An 11875-nucleotide genomic window follows, 5' to 3' on the forward strand; every position below is an offset into this window, starting at 1 on the left:
ACGTTGCATGGTGCAAAAGTGAAACAGCACTTGAAATGCAATCTATCAAGCCACGCAAGACATCCTTGCATGACCCTGAGTGGCTTTAAAATCCAGATTAACACAATGCAGCACAAATCACTGTGTTCCGTTACTCTACCCCAGGGTATCATTCCATGAGTTGAGCGTGGGTGTTACCATGCAAAAACCATGGAAATTGACGCATTCCCAGCTTTACCATTACTGGGAGACTTGGGAATGTGCCAAAATGTGACGGCCTCCAAGGGGAGGCACAACAAGGAGGAATATATTAGTTTCTCCTAATTCTGCAGCACATATAGAAAGAAGAAAAAGCCTCAGGTGCCCGTTCCTGCACAAAAACAATCCTTACAATGCAGGCTCGCTTTTACTCTCTTTGGGATGCTTAGCAGTTTTGGTAAATTCCCAGGTCTACCACTTATTGTACATCTGGGAATGCATCAAGATCCATGGGTTTTGCATGGGAACACAAAGACACCACCCATGGAATGCCTTCCTGGGGCAGAGAAATGCTATGGAGGGATTTCTGTTGTGTAGAGTTATTGTGGATCTATCACGCCACTCAAGGCCAGGCAAGGTGGCATTGAGTGGCTTGAAAAGTAGCATTTAAGGTTTGCGTCATGCATGCACTCGTTGCATAGTGCAAAAGTGAAGCAACCCTTTAAAAAACTATAGCCCTCAACATATTTCTCTTTGTTGTGCACCCCCCAGGATGTGTTGCAGTTAGCGCGCATTACCAGGTCTACCACTTATGATACATCTGGGAATGCATTGAAAAAGACATTGGTTTTGCATAGGAACACCGGCGCACCACCCATGGAACGCCTCCCTGGGGCAGAGTAACACAGCACAGCCAGTTGTGCTGTGATGCATTACTCTGGATTCATGAAGACATTTAGGGCAACACATCTTTGTCTTTGTGCCAGTTGAAGGGTGGTGCCAAACCCACACAACATAAATATGGCCCTTAGTACTTCCTCTACAAATTAGACACTTGTCAGTTCTCTAACATTCCAAGTTTCAAAAGACAGAAGTTAACATTTGTGCTTCATTATCATGTGACATATGAAAACGTGTCATCTGAAGCAGGGATTGGCCACCAAAACCCACCAATGAGCATGCAAAAGAAAGAGCTGAGATCTGTTGTTTTCTGTGTTACCCCATGAACGGTGCTCTAAATATTTACTTGAATTGTCTTGTCTTCATTTGTATGTGCTGATCCAGAAACAACCTGAGATTGCTGTGATTTTCCAGGTTGCTGCTAAATAAAAAAATGAAAGAAATAATATCTAATTAAGATTTTTATTGACAAAATCATTGCTGGAAATTTCGTTTCTGGTTCAGGTGGGTGAAACCCTACTCAATCAGTCAGGAACCACAATCTCTGTCAGGGTGGACCACAATCAAACCCGAAATTAACCTGTGATTAACCCTTTGGCAGGTTGGCACAAACGCAGTCAGGCTAAACAAGAAACATCCCACACCAATTTAGAATAAGTAGAGTACAATTTATTAAAACAATAAAAAAACTAATAGAAAAACCAGAAATGTGCGGTTTTAAAGATTTCATGTCTTGCCTATATATGTATACCTTGTTCCAAGAACCCTCTAAGGTTCTTGTGATGTTCCAATATGGCGATAAATAAAACAAAAGAAAGAAATAATATCTATTTCCCACTTTATAACAACAACATCAACCTCTGCTTTTTCCCCAAAAGTCCAGTGTTCAGTCTTGTCTGGAAATGGCAGGTGGGGGAGAAAGGTTGAGAACCAGGACTGAGGAGAGCAGTGATTACTTAAGAGTCATGGGGTCTAGGTCTGGGGGACATACAGAGAATCCAGGCCATCAACTATTAAAATAGCAGTTCATTGCATTTCCAGATGCACAGTATAAAAGAGGTCTCCTCCATGACTAGATGGCCACTTTCAGCTTCTTCTGGTTTTCATTTCTTGGTGGCACTTGGTACTCAATAAAGGTAGGGATCAGAACTCACTGAGGTTTTCTATACACATAACTGATCCCTCAGAATAGGGGTGTCTTATGTGCAGATGATGTTATGTCCTCACATTGATCAACCATGTCTTGGATAAACTCACTGCATTGATTGCAGAACTGAGGATAAGTGGGGGCACATGTATTAAAATGTTACGCAACGTAGCACAGCAAGACATCTTGCTGGGCTACGTGGTGTGACACGGAGAGAGCATGCCCCTTATTTAACATAATATGGCAGATTCCTGCCCTCTCCTTGCGCAGGTGGACTATGTGCCGTCCTGTGCCAATGCAGACCCACCTAGCATTATAGTGCAATGGTTCCTGCCTTGCAGGCAGCATTGTTTTTGTGCAGGAAGGGACACCTTCCTGTGCACAAACAAGCCTCGGAGGCGTTTCCCTCTCTCTGTCTGCTGCAGAATGCAGCACATGCGTAAGAGGGTAAAACGAGTAAAAATAAACATGTTTCTCCTCATTACACATCCCCTGGGAGGGCATAGTATTATGATGCATTTGCAGGTCTTCCACTCATGGTAAATCTGGGAATGCACCAAAATCCATGGGTGGATGCTTGGGAACACCCACTCTCCACCCTTGGAAGGCCTCCCTGGGGCAGAGTAACACAGCACTGCCGGTTGTGCTGTGATGCATTACTCTGGATTCATGAAGACATTTTGTGCAACACATCTTTGCCTTTGTGCCAGTTGCAGGGTAGTGCCAAATCCACACAACATAAATATGGCCCTTAGTACTTAGTACTTCCTCTACAAATGAGACACTTGTCATTTCTCTTGCATTCCAAGTTTCAAAAGACAGAAGTTAACATTTGTGCTTCATTATCATGTAACATATGAAAACGTGTCATCTGAAGCAGGTATTGGCCACCAAAACCCACCAATGAGCATGCAAACGAAAGAGCTGAGAGCTGTTTTCTGTGTTACCCCATAATCGATGCTCAAATTATTTACCTGAATTGTCTTGTCTTCATTTGCATGTGCTGATCCAGAAACAACCTGAGATTGCTGTGATGTTCCAGGCTGCTGCTAAATAAAAAAATGAAAGAAATAATATCTAATTAAGATTTTTTTTGACAAAATCATTGCTGGAAATTGAGTTTTTGGTTCAGGTGGGTGAAACCCTACTCAATCAGTCAGGAACCACAATCTCTGTCAGGGTGGACCACAAACAAACCCGAAATTAACCTGTGCTTAACCCTTTGGCAGGTTGGCACAAACGCAGTCAGGCTAAACAAGAGAAATCCCACACCAATTTAGAATAAGTAGAGTACAATTTATTAAAACAATAAAAAAACTAATAGAAAAACCAGAAATGTGCGGTTTTAAAGATTTCATGTCTTGCCTATATATGTATACCTTGTTCCAAGAAGCCTCTAAGGTTCTTGTGATGTTTCAATATGGCAATAAATAAAACAAAAGAAAGAAATAATATTTATTTTTCCAATTTATAACAGCAACATCAACCTCTGCTTTTACCTCAAAAGTCCAGTGTTCAGTCTTGTCTGGAAATGGCAGGTGGGGGAGAAAGGTTGAGAACCAGGACAGAGGAGAGCAGTGATTACTTAAGAGTCATGGGGTCGAGGTCTGGGGGACATACAGAGAATCCAGGCCATCAACTATTAAAATAGTAGTTCATTGCACTTCCAGATGCACAGTATAAAAGAGGTCTCCTCCATGACTAGATGGCCACTTTCAGCTTCTTCAGGTTTTCATTTCTTGGTGGCACTTGGTACTCAATAAAGGAAGGGATCGAAACTCACTGAGGCTTTCTATACACATAACTGATCCCTCAGGATAGGGGTGTCTTATGTGCAGATGATGTTATGTCCTCACATTGATCAACCATGTCTTGGATAAACTCACTGCATTGATTGCAGAACTGAGGATAAGTGGGGGCACATGTATTAAAATGTTACGCAACGTAGCACAGCAAGACATCTTGCTGGGCTACGTGGTGTGACACGGAGAGAGCATGCCCCTTATTTAACATAATATGGCAGATTCCTGCCCTCTCCTTGCGCTGCTGGACTATGTGCTGTCCAGTGCCAATGCAGACCCACCTAGCATTATAGTGCAATGGTTCCTGCCTTGCAGGCAGCATTGTTTTTGTGCAGGAAGGGACACCTTCCTGTGCACAAACAAGCCTCGGAGGCGTTTCCCTCTCTCTGTCTGCTGCAGAATGCAGCACATGCGTAAGAGAGTAAAACGAGTAAAAATAAACATGTTTCTCCTCATTAAACATTCCCTGGGAGGGCATAGTATTATGATGCATTTGCAGGTCTTCCACTCATGGTAAATCTGGGAATGCACCAAAATCCATGGGTGGATGCTTGGGAACACCCACTCTCCACCCTTGGAAGGCCTCCCTGGTGCAGAGTAACACAGCACAGCCGGTTGCGCTGTGATCCATTACTCTGGATTCATGAAGACATTTAGGGCAACACATCTTTGCCTTTGTGCCAGTTGAAGGGTGGTGCCAAACCCACACAACATAAATATGGCCCTTAGTACTTAGTACTTCCTCTACAAATTAGACACTTGTCAGTTCTCTAACATTCCAAGTTTCAAAAGACAGAAGTTAACATTTGTGCTTCATTATCATGTAACATATGAAAACGTGTCATCTGAAGCAGGTATTGGCCACCAAAACCCACCAATGAGCATGCAAAAGAAAGAGCTGAGATCTGTTGTTTTCTGTGTTACCCCATGAACGGTGCTCTAATTATTTACCTGAATCGTCTTGTCTTCATTTGTATGTGCTGATCCAGAAACACCCTGAGATTGCTGTGATGTTCCAGGTTGCTGCTAAATAAAAAAATGAAAGAAAAAATATCTAATTAAGATTTTTATTGACAAAATCATTGCTGGAAATTGAGTTTTTGGTTCAGGTGGGTGAAACCCTACTCAATCAGGAACCACAATCTCTGTCAGGTTGGACAAAAACAAACCCCAAATTAACCTGTGCTTAAACCTTTGGCAGGTTGGCACAAACGCAGTCAGGCTAAACAAGAAAAATCCCACACCAATTTACAATAAGTAGAGTACAATTTATTAAAACAATAAACAACTAATCAGTAGAACCAGAAATGTGCGGTTTTAAAGATTTCATGTCTTTCCTATATATGTATACCTTGTTCCAAGAACCCTCTGAGGTTCTTGTGATGTTCCAATATGGCAATACATAAAACGAAAGAAAGAAATTATAGTTTTTTTCCCACTTTACAACAGCAACATCAACCTCTGCTTTTTCCCCAAAAGTCCAGTGTTCAATCTTCTCTGGCAATGGCAGGTGGGGGAGAAAGATTGAGAACCAGGACTGAGGAGGGCAGTGATTACTTGAGAGTCATGGGGTTGAGGTCTGGGGAGATACAGAGAATCCAGGCCATCAACTATTAAAATCGTAGGGGCATATTACCTAGCAATAGCAATAATTATCGCTATTGCTTGGTTAGAGATAAAAAATTATCGTCGAGCTGCAGAGATTTTTTATCACAGATAAACCTTGGCAAATCTGCTAGGTGTTTTGCAGTCATAATATTTCCTTATCTAACTACTATGTGGAGGACAATCAACAATCGAAACGGGAAAGGCCACTAACAGGGCTAGATTTCAAGTCAATGTGGTTGACAAAGAGCAATGTCCAGTAAGTACGCAATGTACAAATTACTTACCTTCAGTAACGATGTATCTGGTAGAGATGATTCTAGCTGCAGAGTCCTTCACGTACAATTATCCCCGTTCGTGAGACTGGATCCGGAAAACTTTTGCCACAGCATCCCTGTACGCCGGGTGCGGGGCCACACCACTTGAGTCTGCGTACATGACATCAGCGAGGTTACATAAGACCCACCCCAGCGCACCTACGTCAGTTTTCTTCTGAGAACTTTTACGCACCACAATGCGGAGCCACCAGACAAAAAACTGTGGGAGCATGGGAGCAGTGTGCGATAGAGTAGAAAAAAGGAGAGACCAATAACACCAGAAAGAACATTGCGACACTGCAGTGTCCAAAGGCAGGGGCAGAGAAAGAACAGGGCAGAGGCCTGAGCAGCCACCCTGTCAGCACATAGACAGCCTTTCCCCTGAAACAAAGAACATGAAGAAAGCCATGATACGCGTAACCGGCCCACCAAGCCCATCCAGAAAGAATGAAGGAAGGCCAGTCCCAAGACAGACAGAAACACAAACCTCCAAGCCACCCCATCATAGAGGGCAACCACCCCCCAGGGTAAAAGTGCAAGGCCTAGCCAGATTACCCCTACTCGGAGAAAAGCAGAGGGGCCAGGACCCTCAGCAGCAACAGGAAGGGTAGAGAGGGAAGGACAGAGATTGACGGGAAAATCCCCCCAAACCTAGAGTAACCAGAGCAGCAGGGCACAGAAGCACCGTAAAACCAACCTCCAAGGAACCAAGAGGAGGAATGAACCGCAACCAGATGGAGCCACCCGCCAGGAGCCAAAGAAGGTACTCACAGGAGACACAGCCCCCCACCAGGAGGAGAGTACCAAAGACCAATCCAAGGGTTCTCGCAGAACGGAGAGGAAGGGCGGGCTGTGAAGGAATCTGTGGCTAGAATAGTCTCCACCAGAAACATTGTTACAGAAGGTAAGTAACTCAAACATCTGATAGAGACTACTAGCCGCAGATTCCTTCACATAGAATAGATACCCGAGCAATACCCTTGGGGAAGGAGGGTCTGAGAAAGGACCCCACCAAACAGAAGGTCCCACAGGGGACCAGATCTGCGGGCTAGAAGAGAAACTTCATCCCCGCCAGGCAAGAGGAATGTTCACAAGGAGAATACCACCAACCCCAGAGGGTATATGAGGAAAAAGAGACAGAGGAGGCCCGTACCCTCACAGAAGAAGAACCAAGGGCAAGGCTAGAGGGGCCAAAGCACCCCACTCCCTCACAAGGCAACAGAGCTTTCATCCAATGCCAAGACAGGAAGAGGAGGAAGAAGCAGAAGAAGAAGCCCAAAGAGCCCAAAGAAAAGAGGGAAGGAAAAAGAGCTCCCTCCAGATGGAAGACAACATGCCAGCCAGAACAGCGCCAACAGTCATAAGTTGCCAAAAGCAAGAAGAACAGCCTGGGGCCCTAGAAAGACAGGGCAGTCTATGCCTGACAAAGGAGCAGTCAGAATCACCCCAGCTCTCAGGACAGGGGCAGGAAGGTGAAAAAATGCCCTGCCCCAAAACTATGAGGGGCCGCGCTCATGACCTCAAGAAGCATAAGCAACATACAAAAACGCCTTGGAGAACTGGCATCCGAAGGCGACCAGAACTCCCTAGCAGAGTGCAAGCTGTATAACAGCTACCACTACCCCATATAGGGTACGTTAAGTCCCAAGATATGGGAACCCTCTTTGGAAGAACTTCCGCAGAGGAGGAAAAAACAAAAGGGCCACGTGAAAAAACACCCAGCAGAAGGCTTGTCAAGCAGCCCAAGTAAAGCAAAAGGCCTAATCTCAGGGCCGAGTCTGCACAACAACTCCAGCAAACACACACATAGGCAACAAAGGGCCGTCCAGCAGCCAGCAATGCCAAAATCCCAAGGAGGACTCAATGGCCCGAAAGCACACTCCACAGTCAAAACAATCGGCCTAAGAAGGCCCAGACCCAGCCCAACTCAGCAGTCACTGAGAAGGGGAAGGAGGAGGAGGATGATAAGGTGGAGGAGGAGGACAGAGCCCTGCCAGGAACCTTTGGATGGCGGAGTCAGCCGTCGCATGGAACAACAGGCTGCCGTCAAACGGAAGATCAAGGAGGCCGCTCCTGAATACTTTCAGGGAACACGCCATCCCAAAGCCAAGCATGGCGATGAAGGGTGACTGAGGAAGCCATGGCCCGGGCCAGCACCTCTGAGAGGTCTGGAGCAGAGCAGAGAATAAACGCCGCTAGCTCCACGCCTTCCACAGCATGATGTCGTTAGTCCACCTGAACTGTCTCTTGGTAGGCTGCTGACCCCAGGGACTCAGCCGAGTCCCACATACAAGAGGAGGCCCTAGCCCTAGCCAAAACATGCAAGGTGTTAAGGGCCCGCAGGGCAGCGCTGGTTGAGGCGAACATGTTGCACCCCCAAGAATCCAGCCAGCGGGCCTCTCAGGATGGCGGAGTCAATAGTGGTGGCAGGGAGGGAAAGGCGGTCCTCAAAAGTGGACCGGCAGCAGAGGGGTGGATGGAAAGGCACGCAGGGTCACAGGGCACCAGAAGATGCTGGTGCAGAAGGTGGTGAGGCACCGGATCCCCTGAGGCGGGAAGCCTCCAAGCCCCCTTCAGGGAAGAAAGAAGCAAACCCTCGAAGGAAAGTAAGATCTCCCTCCCACCAGAGACCTGGTGGAGAACCTCCAAGAGATGGTTCACCAGAAAGTGAGCAACCATATCACCCATGCGCAAAATGCCCACGGCCATGGACACCGCATGAGCAAAGGACGCACCCTCCTCCGTAGGGCCCAAGGTGGGGAAAGCAGCTCCTCCGTGGGCGGCGGCTGCAAACCAAGGTGGTCGTCCCCGAAACCTGCTGCTCTTCTGATGAACACCTCTGCCTCAGGAAAAGCGGGGAGCCACCCTTCAATAATTCCGGGAGGATGACCAATATACAGCCTGAGAAGATGGAGCGTCCGAAGATGAATCTGCAGCACGACTCCTGCGCGGAGCCATAGAGTCCGCCGCCTGAGATAGAAAGTCGGCACCATCTGGCATCGCCGGACAGGGTTTCTCCCAGTCACATCGGGGACCGGAGTGGAGCCGGAGCCGAACTGGCCTCGGGGCTGCACCGGAGCGATGCTGACTCGACCCCCGCTGAGGCAGCCGCCTGCGTGGAGGAACGGAAAGGGCTTGGGGAGTGACATGAAGCCTTCCACCAGCCACGGCCCAGAATGTGGCGGAGATTGTCCGGCAACCCATGTGGCGGCGCCAGGGACGATTCAACCTCTGACTCACCCTTTGATGAAGCAGCCTCCCATGGGGAGGGACAAGAGGGTCCCAAAGAGGGATGAGGGGTACCCAGCCACGACCCGGAGCGGGATGAGGAGGGTCCACTGACCCCTGCCGGCACCGTTGCGGCACCACCCCGGCCTTAGACAGGACCACCTTATCAAGGGACCGAGAGGGGCTCGGGGATACGACCCGAGCCCCTACGACCTCCCATGACACCACAGGGACTCCTGTGGGAGTTGGCGGCGAGGCCGAGACATTGTGGTCTGAAGGAGGTGCCCCAGAGGAGCCGCACCCCAACAGCACCACATCCTCCAAGCCTGGATCCAAAACAGTCAGCACCGGGGCCCTAGCCGCCGGTGGCACCGCGGAGGGCCCCGCGCAAGGCAAGGGATCCGCTGATGCCCCAGGGGGGAAAGGAGGAAGAGGAGACGCCAGCGAGGCCTGCAAATATGTCTCCATCTGGACTCTCGAAGCCCTAGCATCGGGAAACGGTGGATAGGACGACAGGCAGGGCCGCATCACCCGCGGAGAGCCCACGCCCCCGGCAGGCCCGAACCGAGCCCCGGGGACAAACTGCGACACTTACCCACCGGTGAGTGACGCTCACGTGACATCGGAGAAGGGCGAGGACGACGACCTCAGCCGTATCTGAAGCCGTCCGCCAAAGAAGACCCAGGGGAAGACATTGACCTGGAGAGCCGCGTCGAGAGAAGTTTCATCCAGCGCTCCAGCCTCGACTTCGGCTTCAACTGTTGGCACGCCGCACAATCAGTGGTGCCATGATACTCCCCCAAACACCACATACAAATGAGTTGAGGGTTCGTCGCCAACATAAGACGCCCACACGACGTGCAAGTCTTGAAGCCCGAAGGCATTCACACACTGTTCCACAAAAAGAAGAGACAATGAAAGGAAATAGGAGGGCCCAAACAGGCCCATAGCAAGGACCAGATCTGTGTTGCATGCGGGAAAGGAAAAACGGATGTAGGAGCACTGGGTGGGTTTTATGTGACCTCGCTGACGTCACGTACGCGGGCGACACCTGGGCAGAGTCGCGTGGTGTCGACCCACCCCCGGCGCGCAGGGATGCTGTGGCAAAAGTTTTCCGGAACCAGTCTCACACCTGGGGATAATTCTATGTGAAGGAACCTGAGGCTAGTAGTCTGTGTCAGATACAAATGTTCTTTGATCCTTCCCCTCAGGCTGTCTGTGGATTGTAATTAGCACAACAATATATATTTCTCAATAAGAGATATTTTATCCAAGCTAAAAGCTTTCTTTTCTGATAAGCTTCAAAATGTTCTAATCAAATCTCCAAGAACAAATGACAATCCAATCAAGTGGTTGAAGAGCCACTGGGGTAATTACAGGGTATTCGACCACCCAATTCAAGGTGGTCCGCCAAACTTGTTTAGAATTCCCCAAATGACTGCCTTGTCTGTGCTGCAATAATGTCAGAACACCCTCCCTCTCCCTTTGTTCAGCATATTAGGATCCCCTTTGGTGGCAGTCTAGAGGATGGCATATTTGCTCAGAACACTTCTTCTTTTTAATACATATTGTCCCCAATGATTGCTCTCGATTGGATAACCTTTCCAATATTCCAAATTATATTTTCAACCGTGCTTGAAATCTTGTGACACTTGCAAAGTCTCGAGACAGATTCATATTACTTTGAATCCATCAAGACGGGCATAAATACCACGCCCAATGAACAAGCATTGCTTAGCTTCATCAACAAGAAGACAAGAATAAATAGTCTTTCTCCTGGATTTCCCCATCTTGAGAATTATCGATAAAGGAAAACCTGACTTACCTGAAAGTGAGTATAATCCCATATCTCCCTAATGTTCTCTTCCAATTCTTCATCCGAGTAAACCTGTAAAGGAATGAAAAGACCATCCAGGAAATTCCAGGAAATTCCAACACGCTCTTCTGTGCAAGCTGCGAAAAAGGTTAGGGCACCAAACATAGAACAGAAAACAAAGCTTGCAAAAACATTCAATTTTGAAAACCCATAATCACCAATAAACTGGTCTAGAGAGGGTGCATTTGTAGATATTGTCCTGAGTTGATTTTAACCTCATTTGTTCTTGAAAAAGTTTCAATCCTGACAACCAGAGCAGAGAGGCATCCAGAAAAGGTCAAATTAATTCAACAGCAAGGTTTTAAAGAAAATTTCTGAAGTGACTGAATTTCAGGTCCCCAAATGTACAAGTACCTGACCTGTAACTTTACTAATTATTGGTTAATATTTGCAGTGAAGAAACATTCATTTTTATGTAAGTGGCTGAAGACAATATGAAGTCAAGACATATCCAATCCCTAGAGACTTCAGAGAAACCCGATCATCCAGAATACCACTCCACATTTTCTGTCTCTTCTCTCACCCATCCCCCATCCTCCCTTGGAAAATCCTCCAGCTCATGATCTCCAACCCTTGAGTTGAGAGTTTTTCTGGGGTGGCATGGGTGGACTATTATTGTTTCCTATCGCTCCTGCGAATCACCACCCAACTTTAAAACAGAATCTTTTGTTTTGTTCACCAGTCAGGAAGCGGTATTTGTGTAGGCTGCACGTGCTAAATTGTTGAGATAAAAGAATTGCTTTACTCAATGTTGTAGATTCATGGCCTCTAGTGATTTTGTGATAAAATTATTGGGAGGAGTTTTATGTGGTGTAAAAATTCACCCTGTATTCACTCAAATTTTATTCCATGAAGAAAATGTGCATGGAAATGGGCCCAGGATCATGGAAAACCTACAGAATTGGATTCGTTAAACTCAATTCCCACATGTATTCCAGATCTAAAACAGTTCAAGGCAGGTAATTTGGGTGAAGGTATGGGCTAGAATCTGTATCTTTACACAGAGTATCTACACACCTAATTCCCAGTCAAGGAGTGAGTA

The 11875-nt window shown here is 47.1% G+C and overlaps 1 long non-coding RNA gene across 1 annotated transcript; it reads right to left on the reverse strand.

Moving 5' to 3' along the window:
• Positions 1 to 1205: 1205 nt before the first annotated feature.
• Positions 1206 to 10847, reverse strand: LOC147684200 (uncharacterized). The gene is made up of 3 exons (XR_015301082.1): positions 10783 to 10847; positions 4759 to 4833; positions 1206 to 1279 (listed from the first exon to the last, which is right to left on the reverse strand). It is a non-coding gene; the product is annotated as an uncharacterized LOC147684200 (long non-coding RNA).
• Between the last annotated feature and the right edge of the window lie 1028 nt (positions 10848 to 11875).

The sequence above is a fragment of the Lissotriton vulgaris genome, chromosome 11, assembly GCF_964263255.1.
Source record: "Lissotriton vulgaris chromosome 11, aLisVul1.2, whole genome shotgun sequence".
Classification (NCBI taxonomy): domain Eukaryota; kingdom Metazoa; phylum Chordata; class Amphibia; order Caudata; family Salamandridae; genus Lissotriton; species Lissotriton vulgaris.